Here is a 24,721-nt window from a genome sequence, read left to right on the forward strand (position 1 = left end):
GAACATGGTATAACTCTCCATCTATTTGTATCATTTTTAATTTTTTCATCAGTGTCTTATAATTTTCTGCATACAGGTCTTTTGTCTCCTTAGGTAGGTTTATTCCTAGATATTTTATTCTTTTTGTTGCAGTGGTAAATGGGAGTGTTCTCTTGATTTCACTTTCAGATTTTTCATCATTAGTATATAGAAATGCCAGAGATTTCTGTGCATTAATTTTGTATCCTGCTACTTTACCAAATTCACTGATTAGCTCTAGTAGTTTTCTGGTAGCATCTTTAGGATTCTCTATGTATAGTATCATATCATCTGCAAATAGTGACAGCTTTACTTCTTCTTTTCTGATTTGGATTCCTTTTCTTCTCTGGTTGCTGTGGCTAAAACTTCCAAAACTATGTTGAATAATAGTAGTGAGAGTGGGCAACCTTGTCTTGTTCCTGATCTTAGTGGAAATGCTTTCAGTTTTTCACCAATGAGGATGATGTTGGCTGTGGGCTTGTCATATATGGCCTTTATTATGTTGAGGAAAGTTCCCTCTATGCCTACTTTCTGCAGGGTTTTTATCATAAATGGGTGTTGAATTTTGTCAAAAGCTTTCCCTGCATCTATTGAGATGATCATATGGTTTTTCTCCTTCAATTTGTTAATATAAGGTTTATCACATTGATAGATTTGCATATATTGAAGAATCCTTGCATTCCTGGAATAAACCCCACTTGATCATGGTGTATGATCCTTTTAATGTGCTGTTGGATTCTGTTTGCTAGTATTTTGTTGAGGATTTTTGCATCTGTATGCATCAGTGATATTGGCTGTAGTTTTCTTTCTTTGTGACATCCTTGTCTGGTTTTGGTATCAAGGTGAAGGTGGCCTCGTAGAATGAGTTTGGGAGTGTTCCTCCCTCTTCTATATTTTGGAAGAGTTTGAGAAGGATAGGTGTTAGCTCTTCTCTATATGTTTCATAGAATTCGCCTGTGAAGCCATCTGGTCCTGGGCTTTTGTTTGTTGGAAGATTTTTAATCACAGTTTCAATTTCAGTGCTTGTGATTGGCCTGTTCATATTTTCTGTTTCTTCCTGATTCAGTCTTGGTAGGTTGTGCATTTCTAAGAATTCGTCCATTTCTTACAGATTGTCCATTTTATTGGCATAGAGTTGCTTGTAGTAATCTCTCGTGATGTTTTTTATTTCTGCAGTGTCAGTTGTTACTTCTCCTTTTTCATTTCTAATTCTATTGATTTGAGTCTTCTCCCTTTATTTCTTGATGAGTCTGGCTAATGGTTTATCTATTTTGTGTATCTTCTCAAAGAACCAGCTTTTAGTTTTATTGATCTTTGCTATTGTTTCCTTCATTTCTTTTTCATTGATTTCTGATCTGATCTTTATGATTTCTTTCCTTCTGCTAACTTTGGGGTTTTTTGTTCTTCTTTCTCTAATTGCTTGAGGTGCAAGGTTAGGTTGTTTATTCGAGATGTTTCCTGCTTCTTAAGGTGGGCTTGTATTGCTATAAACTTCCCCCTTAGAACTGCTTTTGCTGCATCCCATAGGTTTTGGGTCGTTGTGTCTCCATTGTCATTTGTTTCTAGGTATTTTTTGATTTCCTCTTTGACTTCTTCAGTGATCACTTCGTTATTAAGTAGTGTATTGTTTAGCCTCCATGTGTTTGTACTTTTTACAGATCTTTTCCTGTAATTGATATCTAGTCTCATAGCATTGTGGTCGGAAAAGATACTTGATACAATTTCGATTTTCTTAAATTTACCAAGGCTTGACTTGTGACCCAAGATATGATCTATCCTGGAGAATGTTCCATGAGCACTTGAGAAAAATGTGTATTCTGTTGTTTTTGAATGGAGTGTCCTATAAATATCAATTAAGTCCATCCTGTTTAATGTGTCATTTAAAGCTTGTGTTTCCTTATTTATTTTCATTTTGGATGATCTGTCCATGGGTGAAAGTGGGGTGTTAAAGTTCCCTACGATAAATGTGTTACTGTCGATTTCCCCTTTTATGGCTGTTAGTTTTTGCCTTATGTATTGAGGTGCTCCTATGTTGGGTGCATAAATATTTACAATTGTTATATCTTCTTCTTGGGTCGATCCCTTGATCATTATGTAGTGTCCTTCTTTGTCTCTTCTAATAGTCTTTATTTTAAAGTCTATTTTGTCTGATATGAGAATTGCTACTCCAGCTTTCTTTTGGTTTCCATTTGCATGGAATATCTTTTTCCATCCCCTTACTTTCAGTCTGTATGTGTCTCTAGGTCTGAAGTGGGTCTCTTGTAGACAGCATATATATGGGTCTTGTTTTTGTATCCATTCAGCCAATCTGTGTCTTTTGGTGGGAGCATTTAGTCCATTTACCTTTAAGGTAATTATTGATATGTATGTTCCTATTCCTATTTTCTAAGTTGTTTTTGGTTTGTTATTATAGTTCTTTTCCTTCTCTTGTGTTTCTTGTCTAGAGAAGTTCCTTTAGCATTTGTCGTAAAGCTGGTTTGGTGGTGCTGAACTCTCTCAGCTTTTGCTTGTCTGTAAAGGTTTTAATTTCTCCATCAAATCTGAATGAATGAGATCCTTGCTGGGTAGAGTAGTCTTGGTTGCAGGTTTTTCTCCTTTATCACTTTCAGTATGTCCTGCCACTCCCTTCTGGCTTGCAGAGTTTCTGCTGAGAGATCAGCTGTTAACCTTATGGGGATTCCCTTGTGTGTTATTTGTTGTTTTTCCCTTGCTGCTTTTAATAGGTTTTCTTTGTATTTAATTTTTGACAGTTTGATTAATATGTGTCTTGGTGTATTTCTCCTTGGATTTATCCTCTATGGGACTCTCTGTGCTTCCTGGACTTGATTAACTACTTCCTTTCCCATATTAGGGAGGTTTTCAACTATAATCTCTTCAAATATCTTCTCAGTCCCTTTCTTTTTCTCTTCTTCTTCTAGAACCCCTATAATTCGGATGTTGGTGCGTTTAATATTGTCCCAGAGGTCTCTGAGACTGTCCTCAGTTCTTTTCATTCTTTTTTCTTTATTCTGCTCTGCAGTAGTTATTTCCACTATTTTATCTTCCAGGTCACTTATCCGTTCTTCTGCCTCAGTTATTCTGCTATTGATCCCATATAGAGTATCTTTAATTTCATTTATTGTGTTATTCATCATTGCTTGTTTCATTTGTATTTCTTCTAGGTCCTTGTTAAATGTTTCTTGCATTTTGTCCATTCTATTTCCAAGATTTCGGATCATCTTTACTATCATTTCTCTGAATTCTTTTTCAGGTAGACTGCCTATTTCCTCTTCATTTGTTAGGTCTGGTGCATTTTTATCTTGCTCCTTCATCTGCTGTGTGTTTTTCTGTCTTCTCATTTTGCTTATCTTACTGTGTTTGGCGTCTCCTTTTTGCAGGCTGCAGGCTCGTAGTTCCCGTTGTTTTTGATGTCTGTCTCCAGTGGCTAAGGTTGGTTCAGTGGGTTGTGTAGGCTCCCTGGTGGAGGGGACTAGTGCCTGTGTTGTGGTGGATGAGGCTGGATCTTGTCTCTCTAGTGGGCAGGTCCACGTCTGGTGGTGTGTTTTGGGGTTTCTATGGACTTATTATGATTTTAGGCAGCTTCTCTGCTAATGGGTGGGGTTATGTTCCTGTTTTGCTAGTTGTTTGGCATAGGTTGTCCAGCACTGTGGTTTCCTGGTTGTTGAGTGAAGCTGGGTGCTGGTGTTAAGATGGAGGTCTCTGGGAGCTTTTCGCCATTTGATATTATGTGGAGCTGGGAGGGCTCTTGTTGACCAGTGTCCTGAAGTTGGCTCTCCCACCTCAGAGGCAGAGCCCTGACTCCTGGCTGGAGCACCAAGAGCCTTTCATCCACATGGCTCAGAATAAAAGGGAGAAAAAGTAGAATTAGTAGAAGTAGGAAGAAAGAAAGAAAGGAGGGAAGGAAGAAAGACAGAAAGAAGGAAAGAAAGGAAGGAGGGAAGGAAGGAAAAAAGACAGAAAGAAAGAAGATACAGTAAAGTATAATAAAGTTATTGAATTAAAAAATAATTATTTAGAAAAAAAAAGGGACGGATAGAACCTTAGGACAAATGGTGGAAGCAAAGCTACACAGACAAAATCTCACACAGAAGCATACTCATACACACTCACAAAAAGAGGTAAAGGGGAAAAATCATAGATCTTGCTCTCGAAGTCCACCTCCTCAATTTGGGATGACTTGTTGTCTATTCATGTATTCCACAGATGCAGGGTACATCAAGTTGATTGTGGAGCTTTAATCCGCTGTTTCTGAGGCTGCTGGGAGAGATTTCCCTTTCTCTTCTTTGTTCTCACAGCTCCCAGGGGCTCAGCTTTGGGTTTGGCCCCGCCTCTGCGTGTAGGTCGCTGGAGGGCGATCTGTTTTTTGCTTAGACAGGACGGGGTTAAAGGAGCCGCTGATTCGGGGGCTCTGGCTCACTCAGGCGGGGGGGAGGGAGGGGTACAGAGTGCGGGGTGAGCCTGCAGCGGCAGAGGCCAGCGTGACGTTGCAGCAGCCTGAGGCCCGCCGTGCGTTCTCCCGGGGAAGTTGTTCCTGGATCCCGGGAACCTGGCGGTGGCGAGCTGCACAGGCTCCCCGGAAGGGGGGTGTGGATAGTGACCTGTGCTCGTACACAGGCTTCTTGGTGGCGGCAGCAGCAGCCTTAGCGTCTCATGCCCGTCTCTGGGGTCCGCGCTTTTAGCCACGGCTCGCGCCCGTCTCTGGAGCTCCTTTAAGCAGTGCTCTTAAACCCCTCTCCTCGCGCACCAGGAAACAAAGAGGGAAGAAAAAGTCTCTTGCCTCTTCGGCAAGTGCAGACTTTTCCCCGGACTCCCTCCCGGCTGTACGTGGTGCATTAACCCCTTCAGGCTGTGTTCAAGCCGCCAACCCCAGTCCTCTCCCTGCGCTCCGACCGAAGCCCAAGCCTCAGCTCGCAGCCCCGCCCGCCCTGGCGGGTGAGCAGACAAGCCTCTCGGGCTGGTGAGTGCCGATCCTCTGTGCGGGAATCTCCCCGCTTTGCCCTCCGCACCCCTGTTGCTGCGCTCTCCTCTGCAGCTCCGAAGCTCCCCCCTCCACCTCCCGCAGTCTCCGCCCGCAAAGGGGCTTCCTAGTGTGTGGAAACCTTTCCTCCTTCACAGCTCCCTTCCACTGGTGCAGGTGCCGTCCCTATTCTTTTGTCTGTTTTTTCTTTTGCCCTACCCAGGTATGTGGGGGGTTTCTTGCCTTTTGGGAGGTCTGAGGTCTTCTGCCAGCATTCAGTAGGTGTTCTGTAGGAGTTGTTCCACGTGTAGATGTATTTCTGGTGTATCTGTGGGGAGGAAGGTGATCTCCGTGTCTTACTCTTCCGCCATCTTCCCAGCACCCCCCGTATGTCTGTTTTTGAGAGGACCATGCCCCCAAACAGCCAGGACCAGCCACTGTAGTAAAGAGAAACAGCAAAGCAGGGGAAAAATGAGGTGAACTTTCTGTAGTAGATACTTCTTATTTTTGGCTGCCTGGCATTGTACCATCTGACCTGTTTTTAAGAATCATGATAGCTTGATATCAGGGTCCCTCCTCCTTCCATCTCCATTACAGAACTTGGTCCGTCTTCTAGCACATGGTCATATGACCTAAACTGGCCAATCAGATGCTCCCACCCAGGACTCTATCAAGAATGTGACATATATACAGGTGAGGTCCAAGATTAAACATGGTAGCTGTGCAGGAGCCTAGCCAGCAGTGTCAAGGCTGGTGGCAGCAGTCCAGGAAGACTGTTCCTGTCACAGGATTTTAATGGTGCCCAGCCTCCCTTGGTTTCCACCCATTTTCTGAGCTCAGCTCTCCAGGCCCTCAATGTTGTGAGCTAATAGTTTTTCTAGGAAATTCTTGTGCGATTTCAGGTAGCCTGATTTGGTTTCCAGAGTTGGCACCAGAGTATCCTGAGTGATGTACTTCTCAATGTCTACCAGGGAGGCCTGGGCTCTGGTGCATATAGCTATCCCTGCTCAAAGCACATTCTCCCAAGAGGGGCTGTCGGAGTTTCTATTCAACTGGAAGAAAAAGACAATATATTAATAACCTCTTGGCACTAAGGGGTTACATTGGCCATTACTCTTTTTAATAATCCACTAATCCAAAATAAATATGCATATAAGATCCCAACAAGCACTTTTCTTCCTGCCATCAAAAGTTCTAGTAATCTCATATCAAAGCCCAAGTTATTTCTTTCGTAGGACTTGAAGATTCACAAAATAAATCAGGTCAAATCTATATAGTGCTTGCTTTTGTTCCAGCCTGTCCTAGATGCCATGCAAGATGTGTTAAGAGTACAAAGTGATCGGGGAAACTGACAGATTTTGGAAAACTCATGCTGTTGCGCTCATTCCTCAGCTCCTGGTAGTGAGGGAGATACTATTACACCCATTTCTCAGTGGAAGAAAGAAACTCACACAGACAAGACAACTTGCTCAAGCATAGACCTGGTAGCTGTGAAGCTAAGATTAAAAAGTGACTCCAAATCCATGTACTGTCCACTCTCCCAGCTCTGGAAAAACTTAAGCCATTGTCACTGGTGCATTCAACCAGATGGGATCATTCCAAAAAAAGAAAAAAATTTACTTATGTCAAATAATGCAAATGAATCATAGGGATTGTTTTAATTAAACCAAATTTTGTTGCAAAAGAATTATTTTAACAGATATACGAGTGCCCATCACGTGGTAGGTAACGAAAACATGTATTTAATTGGATTAAGTAATTTCTGACTGGTTAAGAGGGAAAACAGTAATAGATGTAGGAATAAATAATCCGGGCTTTTCTGTGGTATTTTTGATATTTTTCTGTTTATTTTGCTGCTTGGCAAAAATGAAAGCCGAAATTCTTTCTGGGCTGTTTCATAACTGATAGGTGAACTTGGCCTAATTGTTGATCCATAGCGGAATGGTTAGAGGGTTAAATTTCCCAACTTTTGTTGTGGAAATATTTTGTTGTGGAAATATTTGTTGTGGAAATATTCCCAACTTTTGTTGTGGATCTCCTCCATCCCCGGCTGTTAGCTTTGGCAGAAACTGTGCCCTTTCTGCTTAAAGGAACACAAAAATAATCTTCAAGGGGGACAAATACCTGTGTGAAGCTCCCAAAGAACTGAAATGAGGATTTCACAACACGGTGGAGGGAATTTAAATTCCTCGCTGAAAGAAAAATGAAAAAATAACCTGTAAACACAGGAATGCACAGACATGATTTGAATGATTAAGCAGAAAATAACCTCATATCCAGAGAACCGAAGGACTAATTGGAAATCTTAATAATGTCTAAGTAGCCTGAAGAAATTTTTATTTGAGGCCAGTCTCATCCACCCATCCATCATCAATCCATCATCCACCTACCCATCCATCCATCCACTCATCATTCATTCGTCTCAATATGTATTGGACTTATACTGAGGAAAACACAAAGATGTGAAGACAGGCTGTTACCTTCAAGGGGCTTATGGAATCCATGCAGTCTGTTTTTTGTATGTTTGTTTAGCTAATATTGATTTAGCAGTAACTATGCAACAGGCACTATGCTTAAAAAGCAGGACAAGTATCCCACTTAATTTTTACAACCATCCTATGAGAACATTGTTATCACCATGGTACTTTCAGGAAACTAAGGTATGGAAAAGTTATATACTAGTGTATACATATACAGGAGCTAGTGGTGGATCTAAGCCTCCAGCCAAGTCCGTCTGACTTTAAAGTCAGTATCACGCTTTTAAGTACTGGGTAATGATATTAGTTTACACAAGACACAAAGTCAGGACAAGAACAAAGTCATTGTCCAAAGTCTGGCAAATAGTGATAGTTATATTTTTAGAATGTGAAAATTATAATCGTTATAAATTATAATCGTTATGTGTTTGTGTATGTATGTGTTTCCTGGAGTGTCCTAAGAGTTTAGGAAGGTGTGCTATATAGGCAGTATTAGTGAAGAATGCATATCTTGCACCCAAATAGCTCACCTTTAGTTGTCAAAAGCTGACAAGCCCTCCATTTGATAGCTATTCCATTTGGCCACCAAGGGTTTTTCAGTCTTGATGCTGTCAACAACAAGAGTGTCCTATGAAGCCTCGGAACTCTTAGGAGTAGTAATAAACTTATTTAACAAGTTCTCAACCACAAGATTAGTTGGGATCCTGACCAGAGAGAGATGGTATGGTGGCACACTCAGCTGGGAATTACTACAAAGTTGTGAGCAAAGTTAAGAGGAACCAATAAGGGCTGGCTAAATACCCCCGGCATTTGTAACAGGGAGGTCTCCTTCCCACCTCCTCCCTTTGCTCCCCTGGGATGAGGGGCAGGAAACCATTCCTGGATCCCTGAGACACCTATAGCTGCAACTCAGGCTGCAGATATGGAAGAGGGCTGCCTACCAGAAGTTGGGCGGCCTTGGGAAGAGGACCTCAAGCAGCAGAGAAAGAATGACAACGAATACACCAACCTCTCTTTCCTCCTGCCCTCCAGTATCCTGATGTTGTCTCCATTGGCCAGTGGACAAAGTTACGTGGGTGAAATAGTCCAAAAGTGTCCCCTCCCAGGGCATAAAGCAGGATGGGGAAGGGTGGGGAGAGGATCTGGAAAGGCAGATGGAGGTGGTCAGCACAAGGGCTTACAGTGGTACCGCGGGACAGAAGTATTGTCTCTAATCACAAAACAGCTTGCAAATTACTTTCTTTTGTAAATTAAAGAGATTCAATATTATCCCTGCAATAATTTTCTCTTATTCACTTGCATTTAGATTCTCTTTTATGCTTGTGAGAGAAAAGGGAGGAGTTACAGCTACCTAGTGGGCTGGGAATTATTCATAACCCTTCATACCCTCAACAGGGTGTGTCTAATATGTGAATGCCACCCGTCAGGTGTGTTGTGTGGGGAAAAGATGGAGTACCATTGCTTTGAGTCAACCAGTCAGCCCTATGACCGGAAGGGGTACCTGAATAGACCCCCCTCCCGGCCACTAGTGATGGAGGAAAGGAGGGAGAGTGGTGTTTGTGATCAGGAAAGAGAGTGTGTGATCAGAACACTGGGAAAGGGAAAGTGGCAGAAAGAAGGGACAAAAATTAAAACGCAACGATATTAATATTTTGCCTAGAGCTGACCCTCCAATGATAAAAAAGCCTCACTCTCCCACCCAGGAACATGAAACCAGTTGTAACGGGAGGAAAAGAGTAGCATTGCATCTTTTCGTCTGTTTCTGGGCAGAGGATGGTATCGTGCGCGCAAGGGCGCGTGCACGCACACACTCACACGCAAGCCGCCATTATCATTAGCGGAAGGTAGAGAGAAGATTGCTCGAGGAATGGATTCTTTTCCTTATCTCAGAGTCGGCCTGTTAGTAGAGGGCATGCTGAGTGGGGGCGACAAAAATCTCCCTCTGGGCTCTGAGAACAATATGTTTCCAGGGGATTTGAGAGAAGGGAACCCCAAAGTGCTGTAGCTGTGCTCATAATTATCTATTTCCCTGTTAAGAAATTGGCTCTCATACCTTATATCTGGCTGGACATTAAGTATCTTCTTGAGGCAATTTTGAAACTCTCTCTCTCTGCACACACACAGAGCTATACATGGTTAATATGCACAATGAAACTTGAAAACGGAACTGAGGCATACTGCAGTAAGTTATATAAAGCAAACATATCCTTGGCAAAACTTGAAAAAAATGCTAGATTATTTTCCCCAGAAATAAACAGTTTCATAATAACAGAAGTTAGAAAGAAAGAAAATAAACTAAAACTTCCAAGTCCATCTCAGTTACAGAGAAAGTCCACTTAAGTTTTCTTAAGAAGCTGTTACCAAAATCCCAAAAATCCACTCTGAATTCCAGTGATCTGCTTCCCTTCCAAGTCATTACTTACTGGTACAGCGTTTCCATTATCCATGTTGAGCAATGGCTTATAGATGAATAAGAAATTTAGAATCCAGTATTTGAATTCAGCAGGCTATTTCCAGTAAGTAATTTGAAACCTCAAGAAATGCCAAAAACATAATTACTAATCCAAATATCCTTTTGTATCTGCATAAATAAAAATGGAGATCAAACTCTAGTTAATAGAGATCATTTCCTATTATGCTCATATTTTTAAATGTTGTGACATGAACTGTAATGATTGCTTTTTACATTACATTGTCACTGTCATTTGAAACATCCTGAAAGGAGAGAAGATGATTGACTTGAAATGTATTATAGTAGCAAGGTATGTGTAGTCCTTCTCTGTAAATCCTTGGCTTAAAACTTGGGGAACACACTGGAGACTGGTGAAAGCGTCCCACTCTGGCTTTTCCTGGGGTTTTCAATCAAATATCAGTGCTTTCAGGAGTCTTTCTCCATAGGAAAGAGACCTAAGTGTTCCTCAGTACTCAAAGGGGGTGGGGTGAGGGGGCGCATGGATTCTTGCTGTATCTCTTGCTTGAATTAACACTGTGATCACAAGCAATTCTGATCCACACACTTTCTCCAATTTTTCCAAGGTAGGGGTCATTTTGTCGCCTGTTTATTTGAGATCTTTCTTTCTTAATGTAGGCATTTACTGCTATAAACTCCCCTTTTAGAACTGTTTTGCAGCATCCCATAGGTTTTGGTATGTTGTGCTTTCAATTTCATTTGTTTTATTTATTGATTTTCCTTTTGATACTTGGTATGATTTCAATCTTAAAGTTGCTAAGACGTGTTTCATTAATCTCATGTGATCTATCCTGGAGAATGTTATGTGTGCAATTGCAAAGAATGTGTATTCTGGTACTGTTGGATAGAATGTTCTATATATGTCTGTTAGGTCCAAAGTATGGCTCAAGACCAACATTTCCTGTTGGCTTTCTGTCCGGATGATCTATCCATTGTTGAAAATGGGGTGCTGAAGTCTCCTCCTATTATTTGTGTATACCTCTTTCCTCAGATGTATTAGTTTGGCTAAATATATTCAGGTGCAGTGATGGTGGGTGTGTATATATTTATGATTGTTACATCTTCTTGATGAACTGACCCCTTTATCATCACATAATGACTTTGTTTCTTGTTACCATTTTTTGGCTTAAAGTCTCTTTTGTCTGATGTAAGTATAGCTACCACTGCTTTCTTTTGGTTTCCATTTGCATAGAATACCTTTTTCCATTCCTTCATTTTGAGCCTATGTGTGTTTTTAAAGATGAAGTGAGTCTCTTGTAGGCAGCATATAGTTGGTTCTTGTTTTTTTACCCATCCATTCACTCCGTGTCTTTTGACTGGAAATTATAATCCATTTAGAGTAATTATTGTCAGGTAAGGACTTACCAATGCCATCTTATGAATTGCTTTCTGGTCATAGAGCACACTGATACTTAAATCCCTTATCTAATTTAATCCTCCTATTACATGAAATAGTAGGTACTATTGTTCTTTGACATTGGTCTTAGCAATATTTTTCTTTGGATCTGTCTCCAAAGTCAAGGGCAACAAAAGCAAAAATAAACAAACTGGACTACATCAAACTGAAAAGCTCTGACATAGTAAAGAAAACGATTAACAAAATGAAAAGGCAATCTACTGAATGGGAGAATATATTTTCAAATAATATATCAAGGGGTTAATATCTAAAATATATATACAGGACTCATACAACTTAATATTAAAGAAACAATTCAATGTAAAAAATGGGAAGAGGACCTGAATAGACATTTTTCCAAGGAAGACGTACAGATGACCAACAGACACATGAAAAGATGCTCAGCACCACTGATCACCAGAGAAATGCAAATCCAAACCACAACGAGGTATCATCTCACGACTGTCAGAATGGCTGTTCTCAAAAAGATCACAAATAACAAGTGTTGGCAAGGATGCAGAGAAAAGGGAACCATTGTGCAGTGTTGGTGGGAATGTGAACTGACACAGCCACTATGGAAAACAGTATGGAGGGTCCATTTTAAATAAAACTAGAACTTTCATATAATCCAGCAATTCCCATTCTGGGTGTTTATGCAAGGAATATGAAAACACTAATTCAAAAAGATATGTGCACCCCTATGTTCACTGCATATTATTTACAAAAGCCAAGATATGGAAGCAACGTAAGTGTCCACTGATAGTTGAATGGATAAAGAAGATGTGGTATACATACACAATGGAATATTATTCAGCCATAAAAGAAGAAAACCTTGCCATTTATGACAACATGGATGGACCTAAAGGGTATTATGCTAATTGAAATAAGTCAGACAGAGAAAGGCAAATACCATATGATTTCACTTATATGTGGGATCTAAAAAACAAAACAAAACAGAAACAGACTCATAGATACAGAAAACAAACTGGTGGTTGCCAGAGGGCAGGGGAGTGCAGGGTTGGGAAAAATAGGTGAAGGAGAATAAGAGGTACAAAAATCTAGTTATAAAATAAATAAGTCATGAGGATGTAATGTATAGCATAGGGAATATAGTCAGTAATATTGTAATAACTTTGTACAGTGACAGACAGTTACTAGGCTTATTGTGGTGATCAATTCGTAATGTATATAAATGTCAAAGCAGTATGTTGTACACCTGAAACTAATATAATATTGTACGTCAACAATACTGCAATTAAAAAAAGAAGTGGGTACTACCGTTAGACCAAGGTTTCTTAACCTTAGTACTATTGACATTTTGGGGCTAGATAATTCTTCATTGTGAACGGCTGTCTTATGCATTGTAGAATGGCTAGCAGCATCCCAGAGATGCCAGTAGTCTCCCTCCTCTACCCTCAGTTCTGACAATCAAAAATGTTTTCAGACATTGTCCCCAGAGAGGATGGGCTTCATTATCACACCCAGCTGAGCACCATTGCATGAGACAGATTTTACAGACTGAGGTTTAGAGAAGTTAATTACTAGCCCCAAGGTCCTTTGCTGATAAAGAACAGAGCCAACATTTCAGTCTAGGTTTGCTTGTCTTTAAACGCCTGAATTAATATTCTTTACTGCCTGTTCAAACATGACTCCTTCCCTTCCCCTCATACGTCATTTGGCCTAACAGGCTGAGCTCCTCCCATCTGAAGGAGATATACTGATTTCTCATCCACCTCATTGCACATTTACTCTCTGGGTATGCCTCTCCTCCACTCGCCCATCCTTGACTCTCTGCCAATTCCCATCGTTTGCTATTCTGGATTAATGCATGGACCAGTTGAGCCAACATTGCTAGAGAATGGGGGTCATCCTTAGAAATATCTGATGAGTAAAACCCCAGGAAGAAAACTGGATTTCTTACCAGGCTAGTCATGTGAGTCCTCAGCGTCACTGCCATTTTATTTTTAAAGGAAGAATGTTATTTCACTCCCCACTCTCCCCAGAGATGAATAGTAACTTATGCCAGTTACAGAGTCATAAGAAGTTAGAGCTACGGGGGCTTTAAAAATTGTCACACTGAACCACCTGAGTTTATGGATGTAAAGACCGAGGCCCATTAAGGAAAATGAGAAACTCAATATCACACAGGTAGCTGGTGGAAAGCCGCACTTTCAGACTCCAAGTCCAGGGCCTTTTCTACTACATCCTTCTCTTTCTAGGAAAGACCAAAGTCAGAACTGTGAAACTGGGTTTCAGAGGTGGTTTAAATTATTGGTGAATTATACATAGAATTATATTTAATTATATATTATATTTTTTATAATTATATTCCATTTCTGAATAATATTTTATAGATGAAATTCATTCTTTTTAAAATTACTGTAAAATGACAGAATTCATTAACGGCTCTGCAATTTCTTTTAGCAGTTTCTATGTTTTAAGCACTTATTATATGCTGAGCTCTCTCTCTCTCTCTCATTTGATTCTTACAGTGCAAAGTAGGTACAATGATTATTGTATCAGCTAGGAAACAGGAACCACTTTAAGACTTTGAGCATAAGAAGTTTGGGGAAATTGGTTATATCAGAGTGGGAGAGCTGAGAAAGTAAAAAGGGGCCAGTGAGGCAACTCAAAAATTAGCGACAGCAGGAAGCTTCTACTCTATGGGCTGAAGGCACAAGGAAGAGGTGGTGTCCCTGAGTTCAAAAGGCGGGCCCTCTGAGAGGAAGCCTGCCCTATGAAGCTGGAGCTCTGGAAGAGATACTGCTACTTCCAGAGACCCGACAGGAAGTGGAGAGAGAGAAGTGAGAGGATACTTTGGCATCTCTCCAGCTCCCACCATCCAGCCTTCCACCAGTGCATCCCATTGACTAGACCTACCTAGGAGCCAGAGAGCAAGGGATCCTGGGAAATCATGTTCTCCGAAACACAGAGCAGAGCAGATGAAGGACAGAGAATGGATTTGAGGGCAAACGGGCACTGACCTACACAATTATCTTGGTTTTACCAACTTCTTTGGCTTTGTGACTGCCACCTCAGCAGGTCCTAACAAACAGAGGCAACTGGGAGGCAGACTCTCTAAGGCGAGTGATAACTTCACACTGATGTTTTTAGGGTTCCTTCTGTTTGTCCTAAAGAGAAGAAGAGATTTGAGCCAAAAGGCAATAGAAACAAGCTGGCACTTATCATTCGATGACTTTACTGGGGCGGAATTACCAGCCATCTCATCCAGGAATCCATCAGCCAACAAGTTCAGAAGTACGGGACACAACAGGCATTAGACGCAGGTATTTTCCAAAAGGAAACACTAACCAGTCATAAGTGATGAGGGCAAAACTAGAGGCATATTATGGCTGAGTTGTGTCTCCCAGCATTTACATGTTGAGACCCTAACTCCCCATGAGAGTTCATAAATGTAGGGGCCTAATCCAGTATGTCTGGTGTTTTTATAAGAAGAGGAAGAGGTACCTGGGATGCCTGTACACAGAAAAAAGGCCATGTGAGGACACAGTAAGAAGGCGGCCATCTGCAAGCCAAGGAGGGATGCCTCGGGAGAAACAAACCTGCCCACACCTTGGTCTGGGACTTTCAGCCTCCAGAATTGTGAGAAAATAAGTTTCATTGTTCAAGCCGGCTGGTCTGTGGTATTTTGTTACAGCAGCCCTAGAACACTAATCCAAGGTACCAGCACAATACGTCAAATAAGAATCAATGCTTATTGCTGCTTTCAAAGACAGGGGCAAGACGTTACACGCTATGAGCTACCTACTTACCTCCCTGAAATTATTTACTAAAGCAACCAGATTGTTTCTATAGTCAGAGGTGAGGCTTAAACACACACCCGTGGGAGAAAAAAGGAGCAATAGTTCAAATTCACATGCAGATATACATGATTTTCTTGAGAGCAAGTTGTAAGCAGTGGGGAGGAAAACAGAATGAGGAAACTGGGTATTCATCAAAGAAAGCATTCCGAAGAGGTGTATGGCAGGGGGAGGGAGCTGAGGGCACTGAAGATAACATTTTCCAAGTTTTCAGACTTTGCTGGCTGAAGTCTTGGTGAAAGATTTTTTTCCTCTTTAAATCTGTGATTTTTCAGAAAATATCCAATACCATATATGGAAGCTGCTCAGCAAGCTATTTTTTGGATATGTCTCTTTCTCTAGACCATTGTGCTTAGGAAATTATTACAACAGTCTAATTTGGATGCATTTCCTTGAAGCCCTTGACTCACTGGGAAACAAGAATTCTGTGTTGGTATAATTATGAGTGTATTGTTTTATTGAAGAAGTTAAAATGAAGTTCAAATAAGCCCAAAGTGTTCAGGTATGCCATTCCAGGTTGGGATCTTGCGAGCTGCTGTGTGATTGCTTTTGGGTAAAACAGTTTTAAGAAGTAAATTGATATTCTGCAGTTGGCAATGCCCTTGGGTCCTCCTGGAGTCTGAGCAGCAATTTAGGATCTGCTTGGGATTAACTGTTTCACATTTTTCCCAGAGTCCTGCCCAAGTCCTGTGAGTCACAATTGAACTCCAAATATGCTTTTCCCTGGAGAATCAGGGAGGGAGGGGGAGAAAGGACAAGGATCACGGGCTATCTGGGGAAGAGAAGTTGGGTTTGCAGGTAAAGGTTATCTCAAGAGGAAGCAAAGGAGAGAACAGCAGCAAGGCTTGCAGCTCTAGTGAAGAGAGATCTACATGCGCAATTACTGAGCTACTTCCATCTCCAGAAACCAATCTAAGGAGAGTTTCTGAGGCAGTGTGTTCACATCTTTGGAAGCCTTGCGAGTCACAGTGGGGTCTCAGACCAGCAGCCTCGGCAAACCCGGGAGCTCATCAGAAAGGCAGACCTCCAGATCCACGGCATCAGAAGCTGCATTTCAACAAGACCCCCAAGTAGTTTCCATGCCCATGGAATTTTGAGATGCACTTCACAAAAGCTTTGCTCAGCCAGATGGATGTTGAAAGGGGGCTAAAACATTCTGCCAGGGCTTGAGCCTACACTTGAGGCCTTCATTTCCCTCATGAATAACAAAGCCAAGGGGAAAGGATACAGAGAACGGAAACGGAAACGGAAACAGGTGTGAGGTTGTCACAGACCCACCCCTCACCAGGCCAGCCTTCACTAGCAACAGCAGACGTACCCACTGAAGTTGTAAATAGTGCATCTAGACTGTAGGAAGCAAGGGTTCCTTGGGCTGCCACTGCTGCTGTTGTCAGAAATATACCACTCTGGGCAGCTAACTGGGGCAGGCTCCATGGAGTTCTGTGTTCTCCCTTCCAACCCTCTTCTTCAGGCTTCACTTGCCTGCAAGAGGTGGGTGCCAACCTGTTGCTGCACCCAGCCTGTGTTTAAAACCCAACATCAAACAAGTTGTCACTGCTATTGGGGGACCATTCTCAGTGCTGGGGAACCTGAAGCCACAAGCTAACACAGCCAAGTAAATTCATAAGTTGCAGACTTGATATGGTAGCATTTTGCTATGGACTAAATTGTTCCCCTCCCACACCGCTAATTTGTATGTTGAAGCCCTAACCCCCCTGTAACTGTATTTGGAGATAGGATCTTTAAGGAGGTAATTAAGGTTAAATGAAGTCATAGGGGTGGGGTCCTAAACCGATAGGATTGGCGGCCTTATAAGAAGAGGAAGAGAGAGATGGATCTCTCTACACATGTGCACTGAGGTAAGGCATGTGAGGACTCAGTGAGAAGGCAGCTGTCTTCAAGCCAGGAATAGAGTCCTCACCGGAACCTGACCACACTGAACCTTGATCTTGGACTTTTGGCCTCCAAAACTGTAGGAAATTAATTTCTGTTAAGTCACACAGTCTATGATATTTTGTTACGGAAGCCTAAGCAGACTAAGACATACTTGTCCTAGGAGAATGTACTGTTGGAAACTAGATTTCTGATAAGAAAGGGAATGTTTTTGAATTCAAAGCTTGTCTTCTGACACTGGGCATGTTGATTTTCTGTCAATTATCAGTTGCTAGTGATAGCTTCTGAGGATATACCATCTCAGTCAATTTGAGCATGTGTGGCTGGCCCCTGCTCTTTATTACTTATAGTAACACATACACTGGGGGGACAGAGGATGTATCAACACACACTCTGGCCCGTTTAGGGTGGCCAACCATGTTATTTGTCCAGGACTGTGGGGTTTCCTGAGACATGGGGCTTTCAGAGCTAAAACCAGGAAAGTCCTGGGCAATTGGCACAAGTGGATCACCCTAAGTGGGCCAAGTTTCATCTGGTGAGAGACCAATGGTGACACGTAGTGAGGAAACAGATCAGTTACTGAAATGTAAGTAGAGCCCTGGCCTAGTTTCACCATTGTGACTTCACCTCCCGAGGCCTAAATTTCTCTCCTTGTGAAATGAGGGACCTGATTACCTCTAAGTGATGTTCCAGTTCTAATATGCAGTGATTTCTGATTTGTGGCTTGTTCTGTCTTCGAGAGTTGTGGAGATCAAATTGTATCAATCCACAAAATAATCAAAGGAGAAGAACAAGGTCTGAGCTTGGTGCAAGGATATAAGTGTGTATAAGGCACTGCCTTCCTGGAGCTTTCTCTCTACTGGGGGTGAGAGATGATAAATAACAGATGCAGTGAGAGCTGGGAAGGAAGTAAGACAGAGTGATGATAGATGATGGTCAGGCATCTTCTCAGAAGCAGCAATGTTGTTTTAGCTGAGATTGGAAGAGACAGATATGAGAAAAAGGGAAAGGCTAGGGAACAGTAACCACATAAGGACCTGCGATGGGAAAGACATCATGAAGTTAAAGGAGTAGAAAAGGACTGCGGTATGAATGAGCAGAGTGAGTCAGAGGTAGTGGGAAGAAATGAGATTGGAGAGCCAGGCAGGGGTTAGATCACGCCGGGCTTATTGGCCATGATAGGGAGTTCAGACTTTATTCTAAGTGCCAAGAGAGGCTAGCAAAGGGTCTGAAATTGTGTGAGTTACTGACTAGCCTTATTTACAAAATTATTATTGTATAATTGTGGATTACACATAATTATGTGTAATAACAATATAATAAAACAGGAAGCACATAACGTTTCTGTTCTATAGGTCTGGTTTTAATTAATGAGAAGAGCCCTCAAAGGTTTGACGCAAGTTCAGGATCTGTACCTTTACCACATCACTTTGAACGTTCGTATTCACTTCAGCATGACTTTCATGGCAAATGACAAAATGCATCTGAGGCTCAGATTACCCAAACCTGCTCCTCTGGGAGCAGAATGTTTCTTGGAGCGTATCCTTACCATTAAGATCTAATTATTATTGATGCTCAGACAAATGGTCTTACTGGCTGCATCTCTAAGAAAGTAAAACACAGTTTATCTTTTTTCTTTTTCCCAACGCTGAATAATGAGTGAATAAGCACTCAAGGAGATATCGTTCCTGACTTTGTATCTTTACAGGAGTTTGAATTAATGCAAGAAGGATCAGAAATTAGATCTGCGTTGGTTTAAAGTTTATCCTCCACCTATTACAAAGGCATTTGAGACCACTTCAAAAATTAAATACTGCACAAAATAAGGCAATAAAGGGAGGGGAAAAGAGGATACAAATCTCTTTATCCCTCAGAAGGAAATGACTTTACAACAGATAAACTCAATGACTGAATTCTGCCCCTGAATTTTCTGGAAACTGAGGAAAGAAGGGAAATGGTGGGTTGCATGATGCTTATTATCTGATAACAAGAAAATACCATAATCACTCTATAGACACAAACTTCTCCACTGAAAGAAGAATTTATCCTGTAGACATTTGTATAAGGGACATTGGTTATCGAATGGACAAGGCATTCGATAAAAATTTTGAAGGAAAGATAGAAATGCAGTTTTAAAAATGTTTCTTGGGCCAGCTGTCTGTAAAAGTTAAGAGTTGTATAAATCCACAAAGGCATTTTTGTAGGAAGCTGAGGTATTGTGGTCCGTGTACTTTGCTTTATGATAAGGTAGTCACTTAAAGGACCTAGAAGAAAGAAGACATTTCTTGTGTCCATTAGACCCTTTCTAGCAAATTACAGCTGCTTCAAGCAAGCTGTTGGTAGGCACTGACGTGCAGTCCATTTGGGAAAGTACAAACCTCAGGGAATGCAGACGGTCAAGACTATTAGCCGAAATGTGCTCTGAATGGCCAGTTGTGAAAGAGGCTGAGCCGGCCCACTGGGGTAGGAGGTTAAGCTGCGGAATTGTTGTCTTGTCCAGAGACCAACTTATTTCAGCACAGACTTGCTGGACAAAGATTATATCTTTTTCTTGGACAAGAGCCTTGATTATTCTCAAGAACTTGAACATATTCTCAGTGGTGAGTCCCAATTTTGATCCTGTGGCCCGTGAAGAAATGCAGAGTGTGGGCAGATGTAAAGGAGAGTGTGACGTTCTATTGGGGGAGAGCATTTCCTGGTGATGTTCGCCTGATTTTACAACTCCTATCACAATTAAGTCAAACCTACATAGTATATCTATAGTTTTGCCTTTTTATACGTCCTTATCCATTGTGTTCTAATTTGTGTTTGTGGCTTTAACTCAAGGGCTAGGTTATATCTATTTCCTCTTTTCATTAGAATTATTTACTGTTAAAATTGAGATTAAGTATTTATTTTTTCAGATTATAATCTGATATATATGTTTGTGTGTATAACCATTTTACTCCTTTACTTCATTGCTGCTGTGTGCTAATTCCTGACAAATAGATTAGCTTTTGACTAATTCATGAATGGAACCTAACACAAGTGGAGAATTAAATCCTATGCTCTCTTTTGTGCTATGTTTTATGAAGGTCTATGAGAATTTTTCTTTTGGTGTCATTAAAAATTATGTATACATGTGTGTTTGTGTGTAAATTCTTATTCTGCTCTGTAGTGTGTTGTATCTAATCCTTCTAGCAGGGTTTTTCTGGGTAAATTAACATCAATAAATTTATTCATAGCATTGATTATAATGTTGGCCACAAAGTCAGCTACACCAAGCTAGATGGCCCTCATGAGAGGACTCATTCCTGGATAAACTCAGCCTCCTTAGGTGTGGGTGATTTCCATGTGGAATCTGTTGGGCCCATTATGAGTCTTTACAGGTACTTCAAACATGAGCAGGCCGTGGTCCCTGCCCACTACAGGCCCAGAGTACGCTTAGCATAATCCTTGTACACAGTAAGTACTTAATGCCTGAATTACTCACTGAACAATAAGTAAACGAATGATAAGATAGGCTCACATATAGCCATAAGATAGGGCTGAATGTGAAAGCCAGAAGATGCATGCCAAGTTCTATCTGGGTTCAAAGAGGGGAAAAGGAAAACCACATTCAGCTGGGTGAATCAGTAAAGACCCTATAGAAGGGATGATGTTTAGATGAGAACTGAAGGATGAATAGAGTTACAGGCTATGGAGACGGGGAAGAAAAATAAATGTAGCAATTATTGTCTTTATCTGGGCAGCGTCAATACCAGTCTTACATTGGTAACAGACTCTGCCACATTGGTTCAAGTGGTAGGCAAATGAGTCAGGTGAGGCCAGTTATTATTCTACCTTACTTTAGCCACTGGGATTAAGACACCTTGTGGGTAAGGGACATCTTATTCAAGCTAGGCCAATCAGAATGTCTCTCCTAAGAATTAGAAACTTGGAGACATAAGATAGAGAGGGTTATGGCGGTAAATTGGTGTGGAGTCATCTTAAAGACAGCCTTTTAGAAGGTTCATGGGCTCCTTTTGCTTGGATCTTTGAGCTGCCTTGGTTCACAGCCTTCCCAATTCTTGGCTGTCAAGAGTCTGTGAGCCACCCTTCCAGGCAATACCCTCCACTCCCCCTTTATTTTTCTTACCCTCTACTCCCCCTTTATTTTTCTTACCCTCTACTCCCCCTTTATTTTTCTTACCCTCTACTCCCCCTTTATTTTTCTTACCCTCTACTCACCCTTTATTTTTCTTAAGTCAGTCCAAGTCAGTTTATATTGCTTGCATCCAAAGGATTCTTAATTGATAAAACTAACAGGGAGAGATATGGAAGGAAGAAAACAGGAAGTGAAATCAGAAAGATTAAGTACTTTAGCAGGAGTGAAGTATAGGGTCATAATGGGATACAATACTGGAGAGAGAACAAGTGAGCTTGTTATTGGAGCCTTTGAAATACAGGATGAGGTAGAGCTGATCCGCATTATGCATAGAGTGACTATTTGAAAGTCTGTCTACTCAGTAAAATTTAGTTGTAACCCCCAAATCAACACTCATGGCACTTTCATGGTAGCTCATAGACATGTAGGGAGTGGCAAGATGTTTGAGTCATCTGACGCATCCGTCCCCAGCTGAGGTCAAACATAATGATGCTCTTTGTCATGTTTTAGCTCTTAAACTGTAAACAAGTGCCTTTTTTGTGATCTATTTAATGACATGCATTTTTGCGTGGTTTTTTTTTTTTTTTTTTTTTTGGTGATGTTACTCTTTGAAATGGCCACCAAGCTTAGTGCTGAGGTGCCGCCTAGTTTTACTAAGAGCAAGAAGGCTGTGATGTGCCTCTGCGGCCAAGCTTTCTCCCACCTCAGAAGCCCGGTCTGAGAAAGAAGGAAGTCTCTCCATCTTCCAGTCCTATGGATTACCTAATTCCCTGGCCCCAAATTACTATCTTTTTAGTATAGTTGATCTCTGTTTCCTTCACGGGAAAATTCCATCTCCACCTATTTGGACAGTGTTACTCTCACAGACTCATCAATTGGAAAATCACAGACCAGCCAGGATTGGTTGATTTCTCAATGTCTAGATAATTTGGTATAATCCAGTCACTTGGTTAAAGCTCTGTGGACCTCTGCTGTACACCAGTGATCTGTAAGCTGATCTGAATGATCTGTGGGCATAGACATACCATTATGCCCCAAGAACCCTGGAGAATAAGATGGTGCCCCTCACTCCTTTCAGCCTTGCCAGGGGCCTTCTATCCTGCAGCTCTGTCCTGTGTTCCTAGAGGTGAGCTCACGCAGGGAGAAATGCCAGCATCAGTTGATGGGTCTGGGGGATCAGTGTCTATAAGTCCCTGCAGCATCTACTCACTCACCTGGCTGAAGTGAAAAGGGAAAGCGCCTCAGCAGAGGTGAATGACTGATGACGAATGCTGGGTTAGGTCCCCAAGGTCACATTTAAATGCCTTAGCATCATGTTATCAAAAGAAAGCGAAAAAGAAAAAGGCATTTGCAGAAGTCTCTTTCAAAAGGATCATTTTCCTTTCATTACTTGCTTTCCTTCCTCTGAAATGCCCTCAGTGTCTTTCCGAAGTATAGATAGGAGAGAAAAATCATTCCCTCTCCCATTCTGATATATTATAGCTGATTTTAGGGCTCTCCTAAGATTCACTGAGGTGAATTTCTCTAGGTGGCATAAAAAGAGCCTTTCAGAAAAGGCACTTATAGATGTTACAATGAAATCAGACACCTTTGCAACTGATTTATCAAAACCCTTGAAGGGCCATTTCAAGGCAGGTGGCAAAGGCAATAATGCTGAACAAAGGGAGTATATCCAAAGGCAGAACTGTATTTCATGTTCTTAAAAAAAAAAAAAAAAAAAAAACCCAAAGAACAGTGAGAGAGAAATAGGAAGCCTACGAGGAACCATTTTGTTCCATTTTTTTTTTCATGTCCCTCTGCTGGTTCTGAGCATGAACCAATACAATTTTTAAGGAGCCCATTCAAAGCCAGGTGGACATAAATAAAGGCACTCACTTCTTTCAGCTTCTCATAAGGTAGAATTGTCTTCTGAATTTGAAAGTAATTATAGAGAGTTGCTTTTCTGTTCCTTTAAGTAGGCACAGTCAAAAAATAACCTCCTATAAAATCACATTTCTTTAACAGTTAACCAAAGGAAGCATCGTCTTGGAATAAATGCATGCATCAATGAAAGCATAAACAACACACATTATACTTTATATTAAAATCTCTCTCAGGGAAAAGAGAGAAAGGGGAGCTTGTAGCCCAAGAGAACAAAGGTACCTGGATGCCTTCCACTAGGACATCCAGTCCTAGGGAAGGACTGAGCTGTGGCAGACTGTTAAATCAATGCAGTGAGTCAGCACCTGGGAAGGAGAAGCAAGTGAGAGCAGAAGGCTCGAAAGGATGCCTGCCTGGGTGTAGACAGACAGCTTTCTAGGGAGACAAGGCCACATGACTACTGCAGCCCATGCTCCACGTACCACCCAATTCCATGGGAGATGAACCAAGGAAAAATGGAGCCTTTGAATCCTAGAGTGTTCAAGGTGGGAGGGATACCCAGAGCTCATCTAGTGCCACCTCCCCGTTGCAGGGTCCAGGAAACTGAGGCTCTGAGACAGGAACAGTAAAAGCTAAAATGAGGGGCTTCTTATGTTCCTGGTCCTACTCTAAACATTCTACATATAATAATACATCATTTAATACCACAGTAACTCTAATCTTCACAACATCCTAAAAGTTGGTGCTATAATTTCATTGTCTCCATTTTACAGATGAGGAATTTGAGACAAAAGGAAATTAAGGAACGTCTTAGTCCATTTGGGCTACGTAGGCCTTCAGCTGATTGGATGGGGCTGACTCACATTAGGGAGGGAAGTCTACTTATTCTACTGATTCAAACGTGAACCTCATCCAGAAACACTCTCAAGGGTACAACCAGAATAATGTTTCAGCAAATGTCCTGATACCTTGTGGGTCAGTCAAGTTGACATAAAATTAACCGTCACAGAGTCCTCAGTCATATATTTCTTCATGCAACGGAAACTTACCGAGTACCTACTATGGGCCAAGCACAGTTTAATTATGGAGGCTACGTCAGTGAATAAAACTGGTAAACAAAATGCTTGTGCAGCTGCTGTTTACACTCTAGTGGGGCAAGAAAGAAAACAAATATATTAAATATATAAATTATATAATATGTTAGAAGTTAATAAAAGTGATAGGAAAAAATAGAGCTGGGAGGACCAAAAATAGAGCTTGGGAATGCTGGTAAGGGGAAGACAAAGGCTTACTATTTTTTGTTGTTGTTGTTGTTGTTGTTGTTGTTGTTGTTTTGTGGTGCGCGGGCCTCTCACCGTTGTGGCCTCTCCTGCTGCGGAGCACAGGCTCCGGGCGCGCAGGCCCAGCGGCCACGGCTCACGGGCCCAGCCGCTCCGCGGCATGATCGGGGCACGAACCCGCGTCCCCTGCATCGGCAGGCGGACTCCCAACCACTGCGCCACCAGGGAAGCCCAAGGCTTACCATTTTAATTGGACAGTCAGGGAGGGCCCACGGGGAAGGTGAAATTTGATCAAAGACTTGAAGGAAGTGGGGAAGAGCATTGCAGGCAGGAGGAATAGCAACATCCCAGAAGCAGTTTTATATGAAGAGTTAAGAATGTTTGATTATTTATGGTGGTGAGTGTGCCTGGAACAGAGGGAGT

The sequence above is a fragment of the Lagenorhynchus albirostris genome, chromosome 16 (genome assembly GCF_949774975.1).
Source record: "Lagenorhynchus albirostris chromosome 16, mLagAlb1.1, whole genome shotgun sequence".
Lineage (NCBI taxonomy): Eukaryota > Metazoa > Chordata > Mammalia > Artiodactyla > Delphinidae > Lagenorhynchus > Lagenorhynchus albirostris.